The sequence below is a fragment of the Felis catus genome, chromosome B2 (assembly GCF_018350175.1).
Source record: "Felis catus isolate Fca126 chromosome B2, F.catus_Fca126_mat1.0, whole genome shotgun sequence".
Taxonomy (NCBI): domain Eukaryota; kingdom Metazoa; phylum Chordata; class Mammalia; order Carnivora; family Felidae; genus Felis; species Felis catus.
The window spans coordinates 56,372,007-56,399,559 of record NC_058372.1 but is presented as its reverse complement, the minus strand read 5'-3'; the positions used below and the strand labels follow the sequence as shown (position 1 = coordinate 56,399,559).

Here is a 27,553-nt window from a genome sequence, read left to right as displayed (position 1 = left end):
TCTCTCAGATGCATTTGACAGTTTGTAATGTAATATTTCTCCAGTTCATCTCCTGTCCACTCCTTATCCTCTTAAGTGGTCTTTCTTCCTCTGCCAGGTCTTAAAATGTCCATGTTTCTCTTTCAAACCATCTTGTCTTCCTTGAAATATCTGAACAAACAGCTTTTCCCATAGATTTGTGCACATGTATATTCTTATGACTGCAAATTGTAATTCTAGCCCATGTTTCTTTTCTAAGCTTCAGGCTTATACTTCCAGCTTCATTCTAAATATCTCCCTTAGCTATCCTAAGGAAATCCTAAAGTCAACAAAACAGAAAAAATCAACTCACTTCCAATTCTACTACTTTTCCCAGCTGAAAACCCAAGAGCTAACCTTGATTTCTCCTTCTATCCCTCATGCCAGATCTAGTTAAACAGAAACTTTTATATCATCTCCAAGTTACACATCTCTCAAACCCATCCTTTCCATCTCCCGTGCTATTTTCTACCAAAATCAGGGCACAACACAGCTCATAAGGATTATCAAAACCTTCAAAGCCAGGAGCTCTGTGTAGTCAATGACATTGTCCTTTTTAGTTCAAATTTGTATTCTGTTCTTAGCACATTGCCCAGGACAAAACAAGAATTTCATAGATTTTTTTAACTAAGTGAATAAAGGTATACCTGATATTTTTCTTATTTTTATCAAAAAGAAACATGGATTTTGAACCTTTTCAATAATTACCTGAATATTTTCATTTAGAACCCAAAGGTACATGCCGTATATTATTGAATAGATAACCAGTAACCAACTTCTTTATCAACTGCAAACTTATCTGTTTCATATTTGAGCAGAACACAGAACATGGAATGAGCTAGGACCCTCCTCATCCCCACTACCAAGTAGGTCTGAGATATGCCAAACTCCCTATTTTAAGTATCTGTTTGACACCCTAAATCTTAGTAAATTAAAGCAGCAACCATTTTATTATATGCCGTGATCCTATGAATTGAATGGACTTGATTGGGAAGTCTTCTGCTCCGCAATCTGGAGCAGCAGTCATCAGGAAGCTCTCCTGGGCCCAGATGTCCAACCAAGGTTGCTCACTCATGTAAGCTGACATTTGATGTTGGCTATTGGCTGGGAGCTCAGCTGGGGCTGCCTGGTTCTAATCCCACTTCATATCATGGCAGTGGGTCCCAAGAGCATAAAAGTAGAGGCTTCTCGGCCTTTTAAGCTTTAGATTCAGAATTAGCTGAGCATTACTTAGCCCCATACCATATTGATTAAAGCAGTTCATAGGGTCAGCACTGATTCAAGAGAAGAGAACTTCTATGGAAAGTTTTAGGTGATTTTTTTTAAATGTTTCTTTATTTATTTTGAGGCAGAGAGATAGAGAACGAGCAGGTGAGGGGCAGGAAAAGAGGGAGACATAGAAACCCAAGCAGGCTCTGTGATGTCAGCACAGAGTCCTATGCTGGGCTGAAACTCATGAAATCAAGAGTTGGACGCTCAACAGACTGAGTCACCCAGGATCCCTGGTGATTTCGATTATTGTGAGTGATGTTGCTGTAAATATTGGTGTACAAATCTTTGTATGAACATATGCTTTTATTTCTCTTGGGTAAATACCTAGAAGTGGAATTACTTGGTCACCTGATAGTTATGTACCAAAATTTGAGGAAATGCCAAGATTTTTTTTCCAAAGTGGCTGTAGTTTTTTACATTCGCACAAGTGAATGAGGATTCTAGTTTATCCAGATTTTCACCAAGAAGTATTATTATAAGTCTTTCTTATTATTGCCATCTAAATGGATATAGAATGGCATCTCACTGCGTTTTGATTTGCATTTCCCTGTTGCCTAAAGATGTTTAGCATCTTTTCATGTGCTTTTTCATTTGTATATATTTGTATAAATTCTTTGGAGTAATATTGATTCAAATCCTTTGTCCATATTTTATTGGGTGATTTGAATTTTTACTGAGATATAAGGATTTTTTCTATATTTTGGATACAGTCTGTTATGAATATTTGAATTGAAAATATTTTCTCCCATTGCATGGGTTTTCTTTTCATTAGTCCTAATCACTTATTTTTAGTTTTATTGAGGTGTGATTGATATTAAAAATGCACACATTTAATGTACGCTCTTGATGAGTTTGGACATACGCATATATTTGTGGTACTATCACCACAACCAAGATAATAAACACATCTTTCACCTCTAGCAATTTCCTTCTGTTCTTTTGTGGATCTTTCTTTCTTTTTTTTTTTTTCTTTCTTTCTTTCTTTTGGAACACTTCACATGAGATCTATCCTGTCAACATATTTTAAAGTGCAAATTATTGTATTATTAATTACAGGTACTGTGTTGTATAGCAAATCTGTAGAACTTGCTCATCTTGCATAACAGAAACCTTGTACCCACTGAAAATAATTTCCTATTTCTCCTTCCTTTCAGCCACTGGCAGCTGCCATCCTCTTTTCTGCTTCTATGAGTTTGGCCTTTTTAGATACCTCACATAAGTGAAATCACATTGTATTTATTCTCCTGTGATTGGGTCATTTCACTTAATGTCCTCTAGGTTCATTTATATTATCAAAAAGGCAGGATTTCCCTTTTTTAAGGCAGAATAATTTCCATCATATGTGTATCCCACATTTTCTTTATCCATTCGTCTGTAAGGATATTTGGGTTGTTTCCATATCTTGGCTATTGTGAATAATGCTGCAGTGAACATGAGGGTACAAATAGATATCTCTTCAAGATCCTGATTTCAGTTTTTTTGGGTATATATTATCGCTTATGCTTTTGATGCCATATCTAGGAAAGTATGTTCATGAAGATATTTACCCCTAAGTTTTCTTCTAAGAGTTTTAACATTTTGGCTCTTATATTTATGTCTATGACTAATTTTGAGTAAATACGTGTATATGGTGTGGAGTAGGGGTACAACTTCATCTTTGTATGTTGATATCTGGTTTCTCAGTACCATTTATTGAAAGGACTATTCCTTTCTTCATTGACACCTTTTCAAAAACCAAACCATAAATATCTGAGCTTATTTCTGTTCCATTGATCTATAGATTTATCTTTATGCCAGTACAACATTGTAATGATTACAGCAACTTTGTAATAAATTTTGAAATTGGAAAGTGTTAATACTCTAACTTTATTTTTCTTTATTAAAGTTGTTTTGTCTGTTCTGAATACCTTGGATTTCCACAATACTTTGCTAACACCTGGGAAATTTTACTAATTTTTGATGGGGCTCATGTTTAATTTGTAGATAAGTTTGGAGAATATTGCCATTTTCACAATTTTTTTGATCCATGAGCTTGTATCTTTCCATATATTTACATCTTTTTAAATCTCTTCCAAATTTTCATTGTACAAGTTTTGCACTTCTTTTGTTAGATTTACGTGTATTTTATCCTTTTTTTGATATTGTTACAGCAGTTTTAAAAATATTATAGTTGTAATGTTCATTTCCAGTGCATACAGATGCAATTGATTGTATATTGATCCTTTATTCTGCTACCTTTTTGGACTCATTTATTAGGGCCAATAATTTTTTAGGGGATACCTTCAGATTTTCTGTATATGAAATTGTGTCACTTACATATAGGGATATAGAGATAATTTTTTATCTTTCCTTAATGATCTGAATGTCCTTTTTTTTTTTCAAATTTCAAAGACTTCAAATTGTTTTATTTTTGTTTTATAATTTTCTCCAGTTAAATGTTTTTGTTAGGGAATAAGACCACTGTACCCTTCACTCTACTCCAGAAGTCAGTCTCTGCTCAATCACCCTTGGGTGCATCTGGGCTCTTCAAACCAGGCAGATTGCCAAGTTTCAGGCAGGGTTCTGGCAGGAGATAGATGGCACATTCTAGTGTGCCCTTAATCCTAGGGTATTAACTAGGATATTAACTGAGGACAGTATAATGAATGTATGGAGAGTTTTAAGAAACAACCAATTTTAATAAATGTAAGGACACTGGAATGAGAATATTAGGAAGCCATTACAATATGAAACAAAAGGAGTGAGAGAAGAAATTGTTTAATGGAACCTATAGAAAACTAAAAGCCCTGGAAATGGGACCATCCAATGGGATGCATCTGTAGATCCTACAGTATTATTTCCTCTCTCTCCTGCATCTTTAATCACTGATCCTCCACTGGTCTTTTCCTCTCAGACAACACAATTCAGATACACGGAGAGAGTTAAAGAAACTCCAAACTATCTCTACTTCCACATGTCCATCTCCTGTTGGTGCTTTCTATTGGGCATTCCCCATGAGAAGACAGAGGGGAATGGAGCCCGAGTGATACAGCTTATAGAAGTCATCTCTTGTGCATAGCAAAACGAGGAAAGGGAGAGAATGGATTTGGAAGGACAATTAAAAACTAAAAAACCCAATTGCTGTAATTATTTTAATGTTTATTTATCTATTGAGAGAAAGAGAGAGAGAGAGAGAGAGAGAGAGAGAGAGAGAGAGAGAGAGAATATGAGAGGGAGGGGTAGGGAAAGAAGAGAGAATCCCAAACAGGGGCTTGATCTCACGAATCGTGAGATCATGACCTAAGCCGAAACCAAAAGTCAGATGCTTAACTGACTCAGCCATCTAGGATCCCCAAAGCCCAATTACTTTAAATTTTATAGTAAAGATTACCATAGGCTGCTACTCTGTGTCCATTACTATAGCTGACTCATTTAGATATTTTTTGTTACTAGGCATCCAGATTGAGATTGTAATTTAGCTTTACATCCTATTATTTACCATTTGCACTCGGCAAGGCTTATTACCCTAGTTTTAATTTTTGGTCCTCATCATCCCTACCAGCCTGCTAAAGAGGCTCTAAGCATTCCTTTCTTTACAGTAGTACGACCTATCCCTTGCAAAGTATGTATTTTCATTACATCTAAGGATAACCTAGCTACCAAATGTGCTTCTAACAGAACATGAATTTCAGTCTGTCTTGAGGTTATTTATATGTTAAAGAAAGCTTTGCTACTAACAAGGCAATAATTTAAATTTAGTAAAGTTAATGATAACTTTCTCTTTTTTAAATACAGTAATCCAGGGGCGCCTGGGTGGCTCAGTCGGTTAAGCGGCCGACTTCGGCTCAGGTCATGATCTCATGGTTTGTGAGTTTGAGCCCCACATCAGTCTCTGTGCTGACAGCTCAGAGCCTGGAGCCCATTTCAGATTCTGTGTCTCCTTCTCTCTCTGTCCCTCCCCTGTTCATGCTCTCCCTCTGTCTCAAAAATAGATAAACTTTAAAAATTTTTTTTTAAATACAGTAATCCAATAGAGCCAAATGTTTTCAATTATTTTTCATCTGATATAATAAATTTATATAGATGACATGGAGAAAAACACTTTTTTTTTGTTTGCTGAGAAAGAGGAAATTCATCTAATTCAATGAATTCATCTAATTCATTCATTAAATTGTCAAAATGAAGACAATTTAAGGAGTATGTCTTAAGATACTATTTGATACATTTCAATATTGAGTGTCTGAAATGAAATTATTCTCATTCTATGTTAGCAATAGCAGTGCGTTAAGTACTCTGAAGTCTAAGATATTATGGGGTGGAAAACTTTCCTTTGGCTGCTCTAATAAATTAATATAAAACAGATTAAGAGAATGAAAAGAAATTTTTAATTTTGTATTTACAGAACCCCAGAAAAATATGAGACAAAGAAGTGAACAAAGCAGGCACATCTTATACTTTTTACACAAAGAAACTATATATTTGTGAAGAATTGATAAGACAAAGAAATTTGGGCTTGGGGAAGTAATTAGTGAGGAAGTAACAAGTTTTATTTATCCAGTTTTTTCAGCCCTACATTTCATATTTCTGATGATAAGGATGCCTTCCGTCCTGCTGGTACAGAAAGGATACTTTTCACAAGGAGATTTATTTTCTGTTTTCAAGGGAGAAAGGAGGGTCAGAGTGTCCTTCTTGTACTGGCCATTTCTTAGCTAACTTTAATTCAAAGCAATCAATATGTTGGGGTGCTTGGGTAGGTCAGTTGGTTAAGCGTCTGACTTTGGCTCAGGTCATGATCTCATGGTTTGTGAGTGTGAGCCCCACATCAGGCTCTGTGCTGACAGCTCAGAGCATGGAGCCTGTTTCAGATTCTGTCTCCCTCTCTCTCTGTATATTATATATAAATATATATATTATAAATAAATAAACATTAAATTTTTTAAAATAAAGGAAAAAAGATAATCAATATGTCAAAATGGCATATTTTGTGGTGCTATATTCTGCTTCTTTTCAACATACATTAAGAATATACAGTTTGGTCCATGGATGTTTTCCCTCAATTAAATCAAAGATTAGTATATATTGCCTTTAGTTTTTCTCATTTTCCTGTGATAAATAAATAGAAAAAACATTTCTTAAAGTTTGTTTATTCTTCATTCAAAACATTAGTTTGAAAACCCAGTTCTGTTGGTCTTAATTATTTAAAAGTGATATTATTTTGAAAAAATTCAATTAATAGCCTACTGTACTAGGTAATTGATAAAAATTTTACTTTTCTGTGGCTTCTTGGTGGCTCACAGTCAGTTGAGCATCTGAGTCTTGACTTTGGGTCAGGTCATGATCTCATGGTTTGTGAGTTTGTGCCCCACGTTTGGTTCCCTGCTAACAATGCAGAGCCTGTTTGGGACTCTCTCTCTTTCTCTCTGTATTTCACAGAATAAATAAGTAAACATTTAATTTTTTTTCTCTTCTAAAGGTATAAATGATTATAATCTATGTCCGTTACAAGAGAAAGATGCTTATTTTCATTATGTAGGCAGTAGAAGAGAAGCAAGTTTGAAATGCTTGGAGCTGGAGTGGATCTTCAGAACACCTTCTGAATCATGTGCAAAAGTAATTTTGATGACAATTCTAAATCTTTACCTAATATAGTTGATAATGACCTGTAAAGCTAAAGTAACTTTCTAAACTATCAATAATCAACAAGTTTTGACCCATTATGCTAGAGAAAAATTATTTTTTTTATTCTCTCAACTTGTTGCCTTACAAACAAGCTATCAGAGTTTGCAGCCAACAAAATGTAGAAAAATTAGGTGTGATTAATAGGATGGGTTAGGCAGTTAAATATTAAAACTAAACTTTTTTCTAAATTTTGTAATGATTTTGATGCATATGAGTTTTAAAATTTGTTATATTTGTGACTTCTTTTTCATTGTAAATAAATATTTAGTCGTGTGCCTAATGTGTTCTTTTGCTTAAATAGAGTATGGGAAATCATAGGAGTTTCATGCTTCGCAAAACCTAGATTTGCTGCTAACTGATCATCTTCCATGACATCTTTCTAACTCTTCTCTGAACAACTTCTCCCACCTTGTCACTCCCAAACAGAAGCTCTGGGGTCGAATGAGGATAATTTCAAACACAGAAGAATCCACTAACTCTAGAAATTCCTGTAGTAGAATGCTCAGATTATGAAGTAGTTTTTCTCTGGGACCAGGAATGATTAACTAGGATGGGCATTTGGGGTCACACTGGATGTTCAGTATTAAATCCCACCCCATCCATATGCCTGGAATTAAAGTGAAATTATTCAGATGGGTAAGAATTTTTTTTATTAACCGTTTCCCCCTTATCCTAATTACTCTAGCTAATTTGGAAGTCATGGACAGCAGAAAGTCAATGTTCCCCTTCTCTAGCAAAGGGAATTCAAGGGTATATACTTGTACTTACCTAATATGAAATTTCTCCAAATAAGGCAAAATGAAAGACATATTTTCTAATTCTTCTTCAGAAAACTCACCTTTCCCCCTTTTTATATGGTGCCCATTCTCCTAGAAAAAAGTAGTGCCGTCAGTGCTATTAGAAATTACTTAATATGCTTCTCATACTATACCTAGATTTCTGTCTAATATTTTTGTTTTAACTCAAGTTGACAAAATTATCCAATTAGTGTATAAAGTAATTGAGGACAGAGAGAATACCAAATTCATCACAAAAAATAAGAGCAAAAGTACTTATTAAGATACAGTATAATTGGAGCATTCCCAATGTTTGTGTAGTTAGATTCAGAGTAGTATGATAGTAATTAATCTTTGGTTACTTGGTGTTGATTATATCATTACATGTGATTTGAGAAAATGTTGGTTTCATAGTTTTATTGAATTATTACTTTTGCCCTGTGGATATTTATCCTAGTTTTGAATCTCTGTTTTAATTTTAAAGATTTAAAGTTATCTTTATGTTTTTAGTTTTTTGTCTGCTTCAAACATTATTAAGATATATTGGTACTTTTAAGTTAAGACAGAGGACAAAATAATAAATATGATCTAATATCTTTCTACTACAATATTTACCAAAAGAAATGACACCTTTATGATATTTAACTTCAATAGACATCATTTACCAAATGAATTAAAATATTATTTTATAAATAAATTTTAATTAGATGTAATCTTGGTAAAATATTACAAAATAGCGGTATAATCTATAACAAGAAAATAAAAATATTTAACTTTAAAGCAACTGGCAAAGTTATATTAGATACCATCAGATAATGTGATATTCCTGTAGAATATTACCACTTTAGCTGCACATTCATCCAGAGAATTAGATGGATGAGATGGATAATATCTTCTTAGGAAAATTTTCCAATTGAAATATCATAATGAATATAAATTTGTACTCAATTTACTAACAATGAATTGGCCCTTAAGCCACGTTGATGCTAAGTCTAACATAAATAGCACAAAGGAATCCAACTGACAGTGAAATTAGTTCCTGAGTAACTCAGGGAAATCTTATATTTGAATTGACAACTTTGTTGTATATTTTTAGAAATAGGTTTATTAAAGGCCAGATAAAATATTTGAGCAGCTTTTGTTAAATATTTTATTAATCAATCTAAACGACTTCAACTTAACAGCACTGCCTAAGCAACAAAGACTAAACTCTTTGTCTTGGCAATCAAATTCTTGAATTCTGCCTTTAACAATGTTTCCTGTTTCATTTTCTTCCATTTGTCTCTCATGAATTCCTTTGCTTTAACAAAAACTTCTAGTCTTGCAAATGTGCTGTCACCACTGTTTCTTGCAGTTCTGTGGGGAAAGAGGAGGGGGGAGATATTCTCTCAGTTTGTTTTTCTGCCCAAGTTAATTTTAAGTTTATCCTTCCGGCTCAGGTTTCTCTTCTCCACCAGGACTTCCAAGACTTTTTCAGTCCACATGAATCTCTCTTCCCCTTCTGAACAATTATTTAACCACTTTAACCACTCCTGTATAAATGAATCATATCCTGATTCTTTTTTTTAATTTTATTATTTAAAAAAATTTTTTTTAAATATTTATTTTTGAGATAGGGAGAGACAGCATCAATGGGGGAGGGTCAGAGAGAGAGGGAGACACAGAATCTGAAACAGGCTCCAGGCTCTGAGCTGTCAGCACAGAGCCTGACGCGGGGCTCGAACTCACGGACCGTGAGATCATGACCTGAGCCAAAGTTGGATGCTTAACCGACTGAGCCCCAGGCACCCCCGTATCCTGATTCTTTAATGTTCCATATGGCTTCACACTTCTTCATGTCTGAAAGAGTACACTCAAATATTTTGCACTCTAATCGCTATCTTCTGTATTTGACCTCTCCTACACCATCACTAGCTCTCTCTCTGATAAACCTAGTTATCTTCCCTTAGTTTATCCACCTTGCCTACCTCTCTTCCTGCCTTCATTGCCTGGATCACTTTCACAGCTCTTTTTCATGCTTCAAACCTACCTACCTCACACACTTCACCTTGCTGCACTCACTTGAAAAATCTGCCTGGATTGACTCGATAGTCTGCCTTCAACACATACAGTATGGTAGTCTCCTCTTATTCACGGTTTCACTTTCTGCAGTTTCAGTTACCCACAGTCTCAATGATCCATGGTCAACTGCAGTCCAGAGCAGATGATCCTCCTTCTAACATATCATCAGAAGGTCAGTAGAAGCCTAACATTGTCATGATGCCTGTGTCTTTCACCTCATTTCACTTCGATCATTGGCATTGATCATCTTACATCATTCAGAGAAGGATGAATACAGTGCCCTAAGATACTTAGAGAGACCTTATTTACATAACTTTACTGCAGTGCATTGTTATGATTGTTCTATTTTATTATCAGTTATTGTTGTTAATATCTTACTGTGCCTCATTTATAAATTAACTTTATTTTAGATATATGTGTTTAGATATATAGGGTTTAGAACAATCTCTGGTTTCACGCATTCACTCGGGTCTTGAAATGTATCACCCCCAGAAATGGGGTAGGGGTGGTACTGTACCTAAAAGATTAAGTAACTGCTGGAGAATTGCATAGCCATGTAGATCGATGCCATTGCACATCTGGACTTCAACCTCAGCTGCATCCTCAGTGACCTTTGAAAATTCCTATATGTCTTACCTAGCTTGCTGCAGTCATTCTTCAGTCATCTCTGCAAACTTTGCCCTTTTCTTAAGCCTGTTTCACAGCATACACTACATTCATGTTTGATAGACTTTCTGGCTTTTTCTCTGACTCTCAATGAATGTGTTAAATTGAATTTACTAGCAGTGAACTCCTTCAAGTTCAAAATCATAATAGCAAAGTTAACAAATTTGTCACAATATTCCTTTGTTTTGTTTAGTCTCTAAGAAAAAGACACCCCTTCTTGTCTTCAATTTGACAAATTCATCTCCAGATAATAGCTTTTTAATATCACTCTAATCCCTCTCACCTGTCTCATCTTCTCTTTTACTACACAAGTTCATCATTTTTAGCCTTTGAGGGTACTTTCCCTATACCTAGTGTTTTATCCCCACTACCAACCAAATTCATTGTCTGTATCATTACCAAAGTGATCTTTCTAAAATATAGATCTAATATGTCATTCTTTGCTCATAATTCTCAATGTCTTCTCTTTAATTTGTTTGCAACCAAATGTCTTAGCTTCTCTGTTCAGACTTATTGTGAGTCTGGCTCATCACTCAATTTCCCTCCAGCCACACTGAACTCCTTACAATTCTCATATGTCTTACATTCTCTTGTATTTGTTTCTGTGTGCTTTTCTTTTCATTTTTGCTTTTGTATATGTGGCTTCCTCTGTCTGAAATGTTTTCTACCTGGAAAAATTCTTGTATGTAATTCAGCTTTGCCTGATCTATAACATTTGCCTGGATAACCCTATTCCAACCCTCTTGTTGACTATCTTGGGTCTCATACCCTTCTCTGTGCTCTGTAGCGTTGGGCTTACACACTGCCCTTTGCATTTGCCTGTCGGCAAATGCAAATGTGATGATAGGTTCATTTTCCCCAAATCACATTAAAGTTAAATTCAAACCTTATTTCTCCAAAATTAGTTTATTGAGAACTATAAAAATGATCTATTTTGTTTTGTTTTGTCTTAGACATCTTACATAAAGCTAGTTATCTTACCGTACATCTTTAACATATCAGACAAAATGAATAATAGCATTTTATACCACATGCCATAAAGTGACATTTATATTTTATGATTGGCGTACTTTATTAAAAAGTAGGCAATATTGAACAAAATACTTAGTACTAGTGATTTAATCCTGGGTTTAAGGGACTACAATCTTTTGGCATGTGGTTAGTTAGCAGTGAGAACCTGTCTAAAGAATGGTTTTAAAAGTATGTTTAGATATTTTGTTATGGACACAGAAAAATCCCCATAATTTGTGATATTTTTGTTCATTCATTTACTCATTCATTATTAATTCATTCAATATATGTTTATTGAACATCCAGTAGGTGCTGGGCACTGTGTTACTTGCTGGTTATATGCTAGTTACATAAATAGTTATGTTTCTGACTTTATGATATTTATAGTTTTTAAACTTGCCATTCACGTTACAAGTGGCAATATATACCAGATAAGGATAAAGAAAATTCTTCTGATCTAATGCAGCCATTTACAGATATAGAATTGACAAAGACATACTAATGTGTTAACACCTGATTGAAGCTACAAGTAAAATTTCCATTAGGTTTCTATATAACATTCCATTTATGTTCTATATGAATGATTAACCACTCAGTGTCTTTATTAGAAAACATATATGCACCTTATAGTGAAAGGAAACTTTTCAGTTACTAGTAGATATACTAGGTCAGAAAAAAAATGTAGGTATCTCTTGTTTAGAAGTAAAGAAAAGAACCCTTTCCAAATAATGCCATGAGTCAGTATGCTAGTCATTCTCATGTGCTATCCCATTTCACATACCAGACTTGCTATTTATATTTTTACACTCATTTACAGACAAAAGTTCAAATATTTAGAAAAGATAATATTTTTTTCCAAAGGGCACACATCCAATAAATATCAGGTCAGAATTTTAATTCCGGACCGTGCTCTTTTTATTACCTAGGTGCTATATGATTAACAACACTAAGGTTGAACAGGTTTTCATCTGACCGAGGACACAGTGCAGTCAAACAATTCCTGGCTGAAGAAGTATCTGTAGAGTAGTAAACCAGTGCATCAAGGCATTAGGCCAGGAAAGCGTATTTGCTTTCAAGAAAACTGTATCCTATAGTTAGCAGAAAATAAATGTGAGCCAAAGTAAGTATGAATATCTCAGCCCTCAGTAGATAGGACAACGGAGAAGGAATTACACTTTTGAACAGAATGAATAATATCACTTAATGGAGATGTCAATGGGAAAGATTTAATAGATGAGGATATATGTCCATCTGATAGATTCCAATGACGGGTTGCCAGAGAGGATTATTTCAGGAAAATAATACTGTACTGGATGAATTAGTGTCAAGATCTAGTCCTCATACTTTTAGAATTATTTTGTGGGAATTGAAGCCTTCAAACCCATCTACAGAGTTTCCTTTTTCTGCTTTAGATCATGGATAAACTAGCACAAGTTCAATTTACATCATTTTCTACGTTTTTAAAATGTTTTTGTGACAGTCACAAATTAAGCCAAAAGTGATAGAGATACTTTCTTTTTGAAACTCTAAGATTGGCTTTCTTGGATTCCATATTTGTATGTAAACACTTCTTAAAATAGTTTCAGCCTTGTTTTTAGTTCTCATAAGGGAAAGAAATGAGAAACCTGTTATAGTCCTTTCTTGGTTTATTATTCGGTAATTTTTGAGTACCTATTTTTTAAAGTTATTTATTTATTTATTTATTTATTTATTTATTTATTTATTTATTTATTTTTGAGACAGAGAGTACAGGGGAAGGGCAGAGAGAGAGAAAGAGACAGGGAAACCGAAGTAAGTAGGTCAGCGTGGAGCCCAACATGGAGCTTGAACTCACAAAATGTGAGATCATGACCTGAGCCAAAATCAAGAGTCTGACATCCAAGCACCCCTTGAGTACCTATTTTGTATCAGATTCTGGCATATGCCAGGAATACAGAAATGTACAACAGACATAGTTCCTGCCTTCATGGAGTAGCGATCTAAGGTGAAAAAAACACTTCACAATTAATGTTTAAAAAAAAACCCCAAACTTATAGCTCTGTGCCTTCTTGATATATAGTCCAAAATAACTCTTCCAAAATGTGTGTCGGCAAAATAACTCTTAATAAAAGATTAATTTGCTGTTGGTTATTCTAAGGACAGGCATTAAAAGGAATTTAGTAACTTCTTTAATATCTTCTGGTGTTTCTGTTATAAGAAACTGTGACAAGTATAGACTATCTGTTTATTCCTTATACTGAAAATCTTTTAGTGTTGCCTTCATTGTATTTCTCCTTACCATGGTCTGGTAGTGTCACCTGAATTTTCCATGGGGAATTTCTACTCTTCCATGCTGCACAACTTCAGTAGTTATCAATCAAGACGCCTGTGTTCATTTTTCCAAGAAATAGGCAAAGGACCCAGACCAGAATGATTTGAGTCTCTTTCCTGGGCATTTTAATCTATAGTCAAAGGACATAAAAACACCGATTATTTGAGCTGATTTGTCCACTGCAACAAGACCCTCCCCTCCCCCCCCCCCCGCCAAAAAAATTCCCATTCATCCAACACCCTGTCTTTTCCTGTTGCAGCTCTGTTTTCTGTATTTTCTGCAGTCAAGCCCTATCCTATGCGCTGGGGGAAGTATGGTGAAGAAAACAGATGTGGTCTTTGTTCTCCTCATACTCAAAATACTCAAGGCAGATGTTTATCACATAATCACAAAAATCAGTTAATTGCAAACTGAGATAAATAGGACCATAAGGAAAGATTGGGATGAGTCTAGCAGTTAGGTGCTTATTTTAGTTAGCATTGTGGAAAGGCCTAGCACACTCTTCATGTTTCTTGCTAGGTGAAATTTTTGAGATTTTATGGAGAATTATAGTTTAATTTGGTTGCATAGCTAGATACACATGAACTCACAGTGAAAGCCCCCAAGAAAGCAGAGAGAGCTAACAGGCTGCATCAGCAGTTTTCATTCTTCCTGGAGAACCTGTTGTATAAACAAAAGAATTTTTTTATTCAGTGGAATGCTAACATCATCAAAACTAACATGATATGAATCAAAAAAGGTAAAGCAATTATGATGCCATTAAACTTATATGAAATGAATAAAAGGCACTCAACACTTCAATATCACATACTTAGAGCATAGGTATAGCTAAGAGATAATTGAAGATTATGTGATGTTAAAACATCTGCCTTTATGATTGTAGTAGATATAGCTTCACATTTGTAGCCTTTCTATTTAAGTGTTATGTTTCCATTGGAAGAAAAACACATAGTATTTCTCTATAGAAATCATTTTTCATGGTTAAAAAAATAAAACAAATAAACTGTAAAGTCATTATCAACAAATAAATTTGCTACAAGAGTAAAAATATAAATTTAAGTGGAAAAAGGTGAAACTCAAGGTTAAATATTTATTCATTTAGAAGATTAACCATTTTCCCTAATATAATATGCATATAATAGCAAACAAACAGCAACTATTAGAGTGAATACATAATCTTATTTTTCTTGAACTCCTTATTTGGTTAAAAATATTTATAGGTGAGCTAATTACCTAGTTGATGGATTTATAATATTTCTTATTGATCATTACAATAGAATTCTGGTAGAATATTATAAATATTAACAATAATAGTTATTCATCAACAGTAGGTAAGCTCAATCTAAGGGGAAAATTAAATATTGATTTATAATATGAAAACTTACTTGATTTCTGACTTTAGCTATATATACTTGCACCTATGTTTTTCAATATTTCCTTTTTAAAAAAAGTTTTATATATTTATTTTGAGAGAGAGAGAGGGAGAGAGAAAGCATGAGCAGGGGAGGGGCAGAGAGAGAGAGAGAGAGAGAGAGAGAGAATCCCAAGCAGGCTCTGCACTGTCAGTGCAGAAATGGATGTGGGGCTTAAACTCAAGAACTGTGAGATTGTGACCTGAGCCGAAACCAAGTCGAATGGTTAACCAACTGAGCCACCCACACACCCCTCATCATTACCTTTTTAACTCCTCTGGGGAAAACTTAATATATTTTCAGTCCTCAAGAAAATCATATTTACCAATGTAAATGTTTCCAGGTTTATCTGTGAAAATATATTTATGGACTCTGTATGAAATTTGCCATTTACTCGTCAGTGAAATAATTTCAGGTATACTCTACTGTAATAGAGTATTACTAGTATTACGACCTTTGTCATAAACAAATATTATGAATATATGCACATTTTATTAAATATTTTGATAAGACAATTTATTTAATCAATATTATATAATAGAACATTTCATTTGTTTTTCTTTTATTATTATGATAAATTTGCAATAAATATTTTTATAAAACATTTTTATATGTGAATCTGGTTAGTTTCTAAGGATTAATACTTATAATTAAAATTTTTAAATTTGTGCTTGTATAGTTTGATATTTGTATTTTATTTTATTTTAAATTCCAATATAGTTAGCATACAGTATTATATTAGTTTCAGGTATACAATATGTGATTGAACAATTCCATACATCACCCAGTGCTCATCATGACAAGTACACTCTTTAATCCCCATTGCCTACTTTACACATCCCAGTCTTTTAGAACTGATTTGTTTCCCTTTCTTTGTTGTTGTTGTTGTTGTTGTATATTCCTTACTTTGCAACAATTAATTTCATCCAATGTGTAAGCATATTTTTAACACTTATTTAGGTAATGATTACATTCCCCATCTTTTTAGACCACAGATTTACATTCTTGAAATTTTTTTAATTCATTTGTCATTTGAATAGACTGAATAGATACCACACATCTTAAACCCTCTTGGCATTCCTACGTGTCTTGGGAGGTGTGAATTTGTTTCCACCACTAATCTCTCCATTATCTTCTACTGTTGAATAATAAGAAGAAAGGAAAGCAAGTCAGTAACATTTTTCTTTAATGAAAAATTCTATCTATATGCTTATGCAGTATATTTTCTTCTACCTTATAAATGAATAGTTTCAGCAGGATTTAATTAAGAGTTTATATTCTTTTTGGAACTTTGTAGTATTTGAGGGATTTTTTTCAGATGTATAGAATTAAGTCTTTAGTAAGGAAAAATTACTTTTCTCGTTATAAAAACTTTCCATTTCTATCCCATTTTTTCTTTCTTAGATAACTTAGATAATTTAGGTTCTTAGTTAACACTTCATTAGGTTTTTTCTCCCCCCTTCTTCATAGCTATCACCTTCAACTGTTTTCACCTATTTGTCATTTTCTTTCAGTCATTTCCCCAGTTTTATTCCCATATAAAGTATTTTATTTTTCACAGTGTCAGCTCTGTCTTTATTAGTACAAAAAGAAGTTTTGCATTGGAGCACTATAACTTGTGGTTACAATTTTTCTTATGTCATTCAGTTTTCCTTTTAAATGACATTTTATCTAGGTAAAATATTTTATCATCCTTTCATTGCATTCTTCATAAAATCCATGTTTTTTTAATTTGGCAGAGATCACATAGCACATAATACTTGAAATGGATTTCTTATTTTATTAAGGCTTATCAAAACTGTGCTTGTCTTCTATTTCAAATGTTATTTTTATTGTTGTTTATTTTTTTCCTAATAACCTCTCCTTTCTATTGTCCATGCCCTGAATGGTAAGATGTCTATTTGTATTTTCTTGAATTCTAAGAGTGTCCCTCTGCATGCTTTTAGGATCCTCTTCTCATATCTCAAGAGATTTGGATGGCTGAAGTAAAGTGACATCAGGAATTCAGCATTTTGAGGTAAGTGGGGCCTTCTGTCAGCAGTCGTCTTTGTTTTCTTCCATGTGTTAGTCAAAGTGTTGCTCCCAAGTCCATTTGTTCTTCTTCATCACTGAGCCCTGTCTTCAGCCTGCCTAGCTCAGTGTATCAAGAATGCTTCTAGTCAGTTTAGCAAGAATCTCACACTCTTGATAGCTGATCACCCTGGCCTGCCTTCAGCAGGAATCCTGTGAAGTGAGCTTATCAAGAATACCCATACCTTTTGGGCGCCTGGGTGGTTCAGTTGGTTAAGCAGCAGACTTTTGCTCAGGTCATGATCTTGTGGTTCTTGGGTTCAAGTCCTGTGTTAGGCTCAGTGCTGATAGCTCCCTCGGAACCTGGAGCCTGCTTCTCTCTCTGCCCAGCTCATGCTCTGTCACTCTCTCTGTCTCTTTCTCAAAAGTAAATAAAGGGGTGCCTGGGTGGCTCAGTCGGTTAAGCATCCGACTTCGGCTCAGGTCATGATCTTATGGTCCGTGAGTTCGAGCCCCGCGTCGGGCTCTGTGCTGACAGCTCAGAGCCTGGAGCCTGTTTCAGATTCTGTGTCTCCCTCTCTCTGACCCTCCCCCATTCATGCTCTGTCTCTCTCTGTCTCAAAAATAAATAAACGTTAAAAAAATTTTTTTAAAAAGTAAATAAATACTAAATAATAATAATAATAATAATAATAAAGAGTACCTGTACCTTCGATGTCTCCTCTTAGTAATTTTTTATCCACTGATCCCGTTATGCTCTTTAGCTATAATCCCCAGCTGACTTTGCTGCATTTGGAGTTAAGCCCTATTTCTCACCTTTATTGCAATAGCCTTGACACCTATGGCAATAGTTGTGAATGAGGTCTTTTTTTTGCCATTTTAATAAGTGTCAGAATAATTTTTTCTTTAACATGAGCGATTGCCTTTCAGCAACTCTTCTACCTACTGCTTCGTTTCCATTCTCTCCCTTGAAAATGAAGAGGGTTTAATAATCCAAATCATGAGATTTAAGATTACAAAATATTTCCTTTGTTTTAAATAGCATATTTTCTATTACTATGAAAATTAATGTAACATAAGGTAAATACCTAATACAAGTGGCTTTAAAACACATCATATATGATTTGTGTGTCCATATTTAATCTGAACTCAACAATTTGTAATAGATAAAGTATGAACCACTGAATCTAACCAATTCCCTGTTTCTGAGTGCTGAAATCAAATTGAGAAATTATTTTTTTAACACATGTTCTGACTACTCTTCCATTTATCTGATCATATACAGACAAGGCTTACCTAAATGTCAAAAATAATGAATATATTACTGAGCTTGAATATAGTCACATTTACTTCAACATTTTACTCCCTTAACCACTTATTTATATCTTGGCAACTATTTGGAAAGATTTTAACATTACATCTTTTTCTCTTATTGTATTAAAAAAACATCTCGGAAACTGTTTAGGTAGAGGATCAGTTCAGTATTATCTCATCTGAACTGTGTTTGTATATGTCAGATGAAGACCTTTGATTCATTTTTTTTAAATGCCTTGGCATTAGAATTATTGTTTTCAACATTTGAATTGTGCATGTATACACATGCAGATGCTAATAAAGGGAATTCTTAAGGGTAAAATAATCTTTTTAAACTCTATTTTTAAAAATTTTCACGAATAGACTGAAAACAAAACTATTTAAAATAAAATGCTATCTTATTTTTTCTGGTATCTATGAAGCTCTTTTTCAGCTAAGTGAATTTTTAAAAGACATGTATATCATTTATGAAGTAAAGACAACTCTATGCACATATTTCTGCTGAAGAACAGATAAGCTTATCTAAACACTATTTCATTTACCCAACTGTCAGCTTACATTTTATTACCAAATTTTTATCAAATGGCAAGAGTGACATTTTTATGTTCAGATGATGAATTATTTAAAACATATTTTTCTAGAATTATTATTTTTTGGGAATTCTAAAGTCAGTCATTGATAAAATGAAAGAAAATAATTACAAGTTGACCAAAAATGTCCTTTTAATGACTTCAAAGATTTATGTTGATTTATCTTGTAGCTGGACTTGCATTCACATCTCTAAGTCTGAATTCTTTTTATTTAATTCATTATCATGTTCAATACAACTTCTCTCCAATTGGTTCCTTGTATAATTTATTCCCCAAAACCCTTGCTTGTCCTTCCCTGTCCTTATAATGCTCACACATTATGCCAAATAAAAACTTTGGTAAACAGTTTGAACTGTTAGGTGGTATTCCCGCCAACTCACTTTTTCTCTTATAAGTTTGAGGACCTCTACCTTAGCTAAACAAAATTATTTGTTACAGACACAAAATTGATTTACACTCTAAGCGTGTGAAGTTATTAATCTACCTTCATTTGCAACTCTAATTAATATTATTCTCCACAAAATATTTCCAGACTGATCCCTCTATGGTCTTTGACTTGAATGAGCTCCTGAGCCTTTGGATTTCCTCACCTCCTTAATCACTTTGCACTTCGGTATCCCTCAAGTGTTATTCTCCAAAATGTGCAGCATGGAGAAAAGAGGAAAATTAACAGGATAAATTTGCTAATTTAAATTTAATTATGTACAGTGTAAGAATAACAGATTTAATTTCAATGCTGGTTTATGAGCATAGACTGTCTTTTCAAGAACATCTGTGTCATCCACTGTGATTTATTTTGCTACAAAGTGTCTTTGCACTTATAAAGAGTGGCCACTAGAGTGCTGCAAGTATCCATTCAAGTTTGAGTCCTTGCTCTGTGAGGATATTCTAGTAGTGATTAAAACAATAAGGCTGATCTATCTTTGGAACATATGGGCCAGTCTCAGTAAAAAAATGCTAAAAATCATTTAAACCATGCATAGTTTTATTTGCTAATACATTTATACTTATAACTCTTTCTCTGTTCATGCATTAGATTCAAGGTATAGAAGCTACTGAAATGAAGTCAATGTTTTAGTTAATAAAAATTAGTTTCCATTTTACTATCTTACCATCAGCACTTTTACAATATAGTTACTTTCTTTTAGCATTTAGGATTGAGTATTTATATGTCTCCTTTCCATAACAATTCTTAATTTCTATTCATTAAGAATATAGGCCATGCTAGAGATGAACTTTCATTAATTTTCTCTTTTAAAGTATGCTTTTAAGTTTAAATATCCATTCAAAATATCAATGATAAGGTTTTTGGGGAAAAAATCTACTTTGCATGTGTAGGCAACAAGGTCAAGCTGCCCCAAGATGGGTCACTTTGGCATGAAGATTATTATTTTGAATTAAGGCAATCAAAACTCAGTAGATTCAGGAAAAGCTCCTTACTTCCCCCTCCACACCTAAAAAGAATTTAGACAGGGGACCTGATCAGAAAAAGATCAGTTATTACCAGAAATAACTACATTATGATAAGAACTAGGTATGGTAAACACAGAGGAACCTAGCAAAGCCTATCTGATCAGTCTTCTATGTCCTATTGTTTCTGAATGGCAGCAAACATTTGTTTGCCAAACATTTACTCTTCTTCCACTTCCTGTAAATTGCATAGCTTCCTTTTGAAGTCCTCCTCCTTAGATCAAAATACCTCATTTTGACTGACTAACTTTGGGATTTCTGTGTGGATTCCCTGTGTGGACAAAATTAAATTTTGTTTTCTCCTATTTATCCGTCTCTTGTCAATTTGATTCTTAGTCCAACTAGGAGGACCTTGAAGGACAGAGGAACTTCTTTCTCCTTGACCTGTTTAACTAGACATGTTTGAATTTTAAAGTTCAGCCTACCACCTAAATGCATTTTTTGTCCTTAGAAGTGAGTTCTTTGAGGACAAGGTACTGCTTTATTCATCTTCATAGTTATGATGTTGACTTCATATCTTTAAAAACAAATATGAACACTGATCATTTAAAAACAGGAGAATTAAATGCATTTCTTAGTAAACATTAAGAAAAGCATTTGATCTGGCATTTATGTATTTTATCATCTGTATTCTTTATTCATATTTACACTTGAATAACACTTTATATAAGATAATTTGGGATATTGTGATTCATTAGAATTATATATATTTCCTTCATCCCCATTTCTGATACAGAGCTCCTAAAACCCCTGAATTTCTTAAGTGATGAGACTGATAAAGGTGTCTTTTGTTATGTTGATGAGTGAGTTTCAGAATGCTTCTAGGTCACTTAAGGATGGGGCTGATCTTCAGGAGAACCAACCATGTGATTCAAGGGTTGGAACTTTCAGTCCCATCTCCTTGACCGCCAGAAAGAGGGCCTGAAAATTGAATCAATCATCAATGGTCAGTGATTTAATTAATCTTGACTATGTAATGAAGCCTGCATAAATCCTCAAAAGGACTGGGTTCGGAGAGCTTCTGGGTAGGTAAACATGTGGAGATGCTGGGAGAGTTGTGCACCTGGGGAAGGTATGGAAGCCTAGAGCCCTTTCCTCTTGCCATGCCCTATACATCTATTTCTGAGTGATATTCTTTCATAATGAACCAGTAACTTAGTGAGTAAGCAAGTCTCTTGAGTTTGTGAGCCACTCTAGCAAATTAATTGAACCCAAAGAGAGGATCATGGGAACCTCTGATTTACAGCTAATCAGTCAGAAGTGTGGGTAACTTTGCAATTGCAACTGGTATCTGAAAACGGGAAGTAGAGGCAGTCTTGTAGGACTGAACCCTTAACCTGTGGAATTTGATGTTATTTCCTAGTAGACTGTGCCAGAATTGAGTTGAATTCTTGAATACCTACTGGTGTTTGAAAATTGCTTGGAGTAGGGTGGGGAACACATCGTCATGGTCGAATTAATTCAAGAACACCAAAAAGATACCTGTTTCCTTTTGTTAGGATTAGAAGTATAGGGTAGTAATATTTTCACTTTAAATAAAAATTGAAATCAAGGTACAGAATTTACTTCATACATTAAATTATTAATAGATATTTTACTAAAATTCCTATCTCCTGAGAGAAGAATTATTTTTATCATCTTTTTCCTTGTGATAGAGTCTTGAACTTGCCGAAATCTCTGTTCAATCAGGTCATATCTCAACAATATGTAAGTTACAAGCATACCACTGCACATCTACTGTATAGAATCAGTTAGCTTCAAATTAATTAAACATATTTCAGATAAGACCAGGAACTTCACCAAAGTCAAATGAATAAATAAGAAATCAGTCATTAAGATCCCACTGCTGTTCATTTGTGTCTGAGAATAACAGGTTGCCCATTGTGGACGGATAGAACCAGTTGATGAGATGAGCATTCATCTCTGCAGTTAAACTCTTTGGCTTCACGCTGCTTGCACGTGTCCAAACAGTTTTCTATGAAACTTGAGGTAGACCTGTATTTCCAGTTTCATTTTTCATAGTCTTCCATAAAAGGTACCCCCAGAATTTGTTTCTGCCTGCCTCTGTACTCATCATGCCCTCTTATTCTGAAATACCCCTCTGCCAAGACATTAAAGTTTCAGCTCATTGGTTATGCCTTCAATAAATCTTAAATTGGAAATAATTTCTTCCTTATTTGGAATCCCATAGGGTTTTGTTTACATATAATATCATGGCATGTATTTCTTTCTGTTTTACAAATTAAGCCCTATTTTTCCTAATGTATTTCTCTCAGATAATTAACTAATTAAGTTATTTATTCATTCATTCATTGCACAAAATGGAAAATGTATGGAAAATGTTGAGCAGGTTAAAAGAATAAAGAGTGACAACGAGCTATGTAGCTGGCCTCTGTGTAGATGACAGAAATGATCAGAGATCTGAGTGCCCAAAGGGGAGAGCCAAGCCTTGCCATTCTTTGAGGAAGGAGTGATCCAAAAAGAGGAAATAGCAAGTGCAAAGCCTAGGGTCAGAAGTGAACTTGGCAAGTGAAGAACACCAAGAGGTTAGCAATGGGGCTTTATTTTATTTTATTTTTAATGTTTATTTCTGAGACAGAGAGAGACAGAGCATAAGTGGGAGAGGGGCAGAGAGAGAGACACACACACAGAATCAGAAGCAGGCTCCAAGTTCGACACGGGGCTCGAATTCACAAAACAAGAGATCATGACCTAAGCCTAAGTCAGTTGCTCAACCGACTTAGCCATCCAGGCACCCCAGCAATGGGGCTTTAAAGGAGACATGTTTAGAGAACACGAAATGATCTGACCACCATGCTTTATCTTCCCTTGTTTTTTTGTATCTCAGATTGCATTTAGTATACAGGGTTTTACACACAGAGTAATACTCAATGGTAATGCAATATAGTGATTTGGAGGTAAGAAAAATTTGGATTTGAATTAAATTTCATTTCCTTATTAGTTTAATGACCTTGAGCAGATTGCATACCCTGAGGCTTTATTTCTGTGTTTGATCGATGTTTTCACTTTCCAGTTGAAAACCTTGTATTAAGATCATTGACTAAGAGAGAAAAAGTTAAAAGGGTAAATTATCGTAGGAAAAAATGTATATTTAGGATAATTAATTGAATAAACTTCTCTTCCAAAAAAAAAAAAACATTCTGGAGGCGCCTGGGTGGCTCAGTCCTTTGGGAATCCGACTTCCGCTCGGGTCATGATCCCACAGTTCGTGAGTTCGAGCCCCACATCAGGCTCAGTGCTGACAGCTGGGAGCCTGGAGCCTGCTTCATATTCTGTGTCTCCCTCTCTCTCTGCCCCTCCCCCGCTCTCCCTCTCCCTCTCTCTCTCCCTCTCTCTCTCTCTCTCAAAAATAAACATTAAAAAAATTAAGAAATAAACATTCTGAAGGACATTAATACTCAAAAATTGGACAAAATCATTGAATTATTTTAACTAGCTAAAACTCCTTAGAGAACCTAACACCTTTCTTCACTGAAAATCACTTCCACAGAGACTTTCTTTGCTCTGAAGAACAGTTCTTGAAAGAACTGGGCTCGTTCATCTGGACTCCATTTTTTTCCGTTTTCAACTTGATCTGCATTAAATTCTGAACCTCACTCTATTTTCATTCTTAAGACGACTGAAAAAGATTAATGCAAATGATGTAAACTGCCAGTTGACAAACATTATATATTTTTGTTTAAATACTGTGAGGTTACAAAAATAGTCATAATCACTCTCTGCCATTTTTAATGGGCAGTAGAAATCAGGATCATTAGGCAAAATGGTTTTCTCAAAATCTGGAAAGCAATAAAATTTGTATCCAGCCAGCCAGAGTTGGTTTATTCTCTTTTAGGTAGAAGAATCTTCTGATAATATCTTATGTCCTGCACTTACTTGAGCTCTCACCTGCCTTCTTACATATGTGAATAGAAAATATTGACCATTGTAAATGTGAACTGAAGCAGTATCTTCATTTACTTTTCTGATCCACTCTCCAGAGCTAGCAACACCGTTAACATGCTTCAGAATACTGAGGTAACTTTACTAGAAAATAATAAAATGAACAAAGTAATTTTGCCTTTTAATACATTTACTTTCAGCATATGCCCTGAAAAGTTAATATTTCCTCATTCCTGCTAACATTCTCTTCCCTTCTTTTGTATCTCCATATCCTGGAAAAGGTAACTTGTTTCTTTATATCTCTGTAAGTTTGCATTTGTCCTTTGGTACCCTATTTATTCTCCTTTTACCCTTTCTCTTTGAAAATTCCTAGTGTCATTAATTAAAAAAAAAATCTTCCTTCACCTCTCCACTCCCTAATTAGAATTAATGAGATATCAATATCTGCAATGTTTCCTCATAATTTTATAGACATTAGATTCTACTATGCCCTGTGCTGTGATACAACTTGTGGTTTACAGTTTACAGCCCTCCACTAGATTGCATAACACTCAGAGATAGAAACCACATGTTATTAGTTTTTGTAACCCCAGAAATGAACCTAGTGAGAGGCACATAGTAGATATAAAATTATTATTTGATTAACTTCACCTTAAAGAGAATAGTATTTCTTTTGGAACTGGAGAATTTCCCCTCTGTAAATTGCCTAGTCTTATTCTCTCTATTCTCAAGAGAGAAAAAAACAAAAACATAAAACAAACAAAAAAGAGATGGCTATCCGTAAAGTTACCTATCTGTAAGATATTGGCTGATAATTCTGCCTTTCCTCACCTAGAATTTCTCATCTTCTTTATGTCTTTACCATCCATTTGTAAATCTACTATCATCCACTGAGTCTTAGCACAAAGTTGGCAAAAGTTATCATGAAACTGTATCATGAAAATACTTGCTAAGACATCAGCAATCATCCCATTTTGGGAACTTCTAAAGTACTTATGTACCTCTCAACTTGGGCATTTATCCCAAGTACCCTTTGTGTAGAGTAAATCACTCAAAAATTCTAATAGACTTTTAAGCCTCGTGAAATTAGAAACTGTGTCATGCTCTCTTTGTTTATTTGTTGAATTCAGCACATGCTTTGCACATGGAAGATAATTAATCAATATATCTTGAATAAGTATATGTAGGTAAGGATATATTATAAATAGATATTTACTACTATTTATACCTATCTTATAAACTAGCTTACATTTGTGGTGACTTTACCCCAAAGCTGTGAGAGATAAGGAAATGAGTATTAAGTAGGGCTAGGCGAAATATTCCCTGGGAGCCAAATCCAGCCTGCCACCTGTTTTTGCAACTGTTTTCACAGTTTTCAAAGATTACAAAGTAATCAAAAGAAGAATATTTTATGCTACATAAAAATTACATGAAATTAAAGTTTCAGTGTCCATAAATAAAGTTTTATTGGAGAATAACTGCATCTATTTGTTTGGATATTGTCTATGGCTATTTTCATGTTACCACACAAAGCTGAGTAGTTGTAACTTGTGTGGCCCTTAAAGCCAAAAATATTTATGTTCTGGCCCTTTATAGAAAAAGTTTGGTGAGTCTCTTCATACAACAACAACAACAACAAAACAAACCCTGATAAAGCAAAATTGAATATATTAATGCTTGCAATCTTTTGTCAACAGCAGACTTTTCTAGTCATCTCTCTAATCTTTCAAAAATGCAATGCCACATTTTATAGGATTGGAGTTTTTAAGTTCCGTGTTCAGCAATAATGTATAGATTTCACCTGCAAGGGATTCAGATGTACACATATATTAAGACACACTCAAACCCACATATGTACAAAATCAATGCAGTATAATACAAATTGGAAGAATTATGGAGCAGTGTTAATTTTATGCTGGGAAATACTTGGCAGTAATGGTATATAAACTTAGCACAGATTTAATCATTTCGATTATCTGATACAGGTAAGAGTTAATATTTAAAATACTGAATGTTATTGAGTTTAACTTAAAAAAATTAAAAACAAAAAGTATACTGGGGGCTAATGTGTTCATGTTCTTCCCAAATATTACACAAGCATGTGATGAATTTGGGGTGAGACCATGTCTAACTTAAGTTATATTTGATCATTTTAATTAAGGAAGACAAAGATTTTGTTGTGCTTCTTAAAATCTAAAATAATCCATTTGTCTAGAAAACTTAAGTTTGATTTTGTTCATTTCTTTGAGGACAGACTCAGATGAAGAAATTTCGATTGGTACTTAACAGGAGTCTTACAATAAAATAAACCAAATTTTTCCTTTTAAAAACAACATGAGGTTAAATAAATGCACTCATTTTAGCTACTTCTTTTCTTTTCTACCACAGACCTATCTCCCAATAATTTCTTCGCTCATCAGTCTAGCAGACTCTAAGCAGCTAAATTATAAAATGAAAGAAAACACTTAAGCCACAGAGTGGGTAATCTTCCTCTCTTAGCAATCGCATAGCTAATTGAATCTCAACTCTTGGTAATGTACTGTTTAACTTTTGCCAAGTTAACAGACGTACGTGTCTGGGTTTGCACAACTGATAGGCAGTGGACGTCTACCACTATTTCATTTCATGTGTGTGTATTGATGAAGAAGTTTACCTTCATATTCACCTTAACTGACATTTACTATTCATTACAATAAGCATCAATGAATGGTAATTATTCCAAAGTTAGTGCACATGATAATTATCAACCATACCACCAAATACCAGTTAACTTTAAGGCCCAGAGCATAATTCTAAAGCAGCCAAAGTGTCTATGATTCATGGTCAGCTCCTTTTGTGGACTCATATATGCTTCCTACATTCTTGCAGTGTCTCTGTTAAACTTGATGCTAACAAATTTCTAGCTTTCAAAGATCTCTTTGGTGTTCCACCCCCACCTGTCCTGTGACACAACTCCCCAACTAACATTATTTTTCCTTTTATCACATGATCACATATGCACCCATTTATTAACATTTCCATGTACCATATTACTTTTGAGAGAAATTATGTTAAATATACACATATATTAAAATAGAACAT

At 34.2% G+C, this 27,553-nt stretch overlaps 1 long non-coding RNA gene across 2 annotated transcripts in view; it reads left to right on the top strand.

The window, feature by feature from the left end:
• The window catches only part of LOC109500183, a 115,803-nt gene that overhangs the window by 8,365 nt on the left and 79,885 nt on the right, over positions 1–27,553 (top strand). Inside the window, exon 3 of one of the 2 annotated variants that reach the window (XR_006597874.1) lies at positions 17,132–17,202. This is a non-coding gene — a long non-coding RNA (uncharacterized LOC109500183). Of the gene's footprint in view, positions 1–17,131; positions 17,469–27,553 lie in introns of those variants that run through there. The other variant, XR_002157825.2, reaches the window with a different exon arrangement.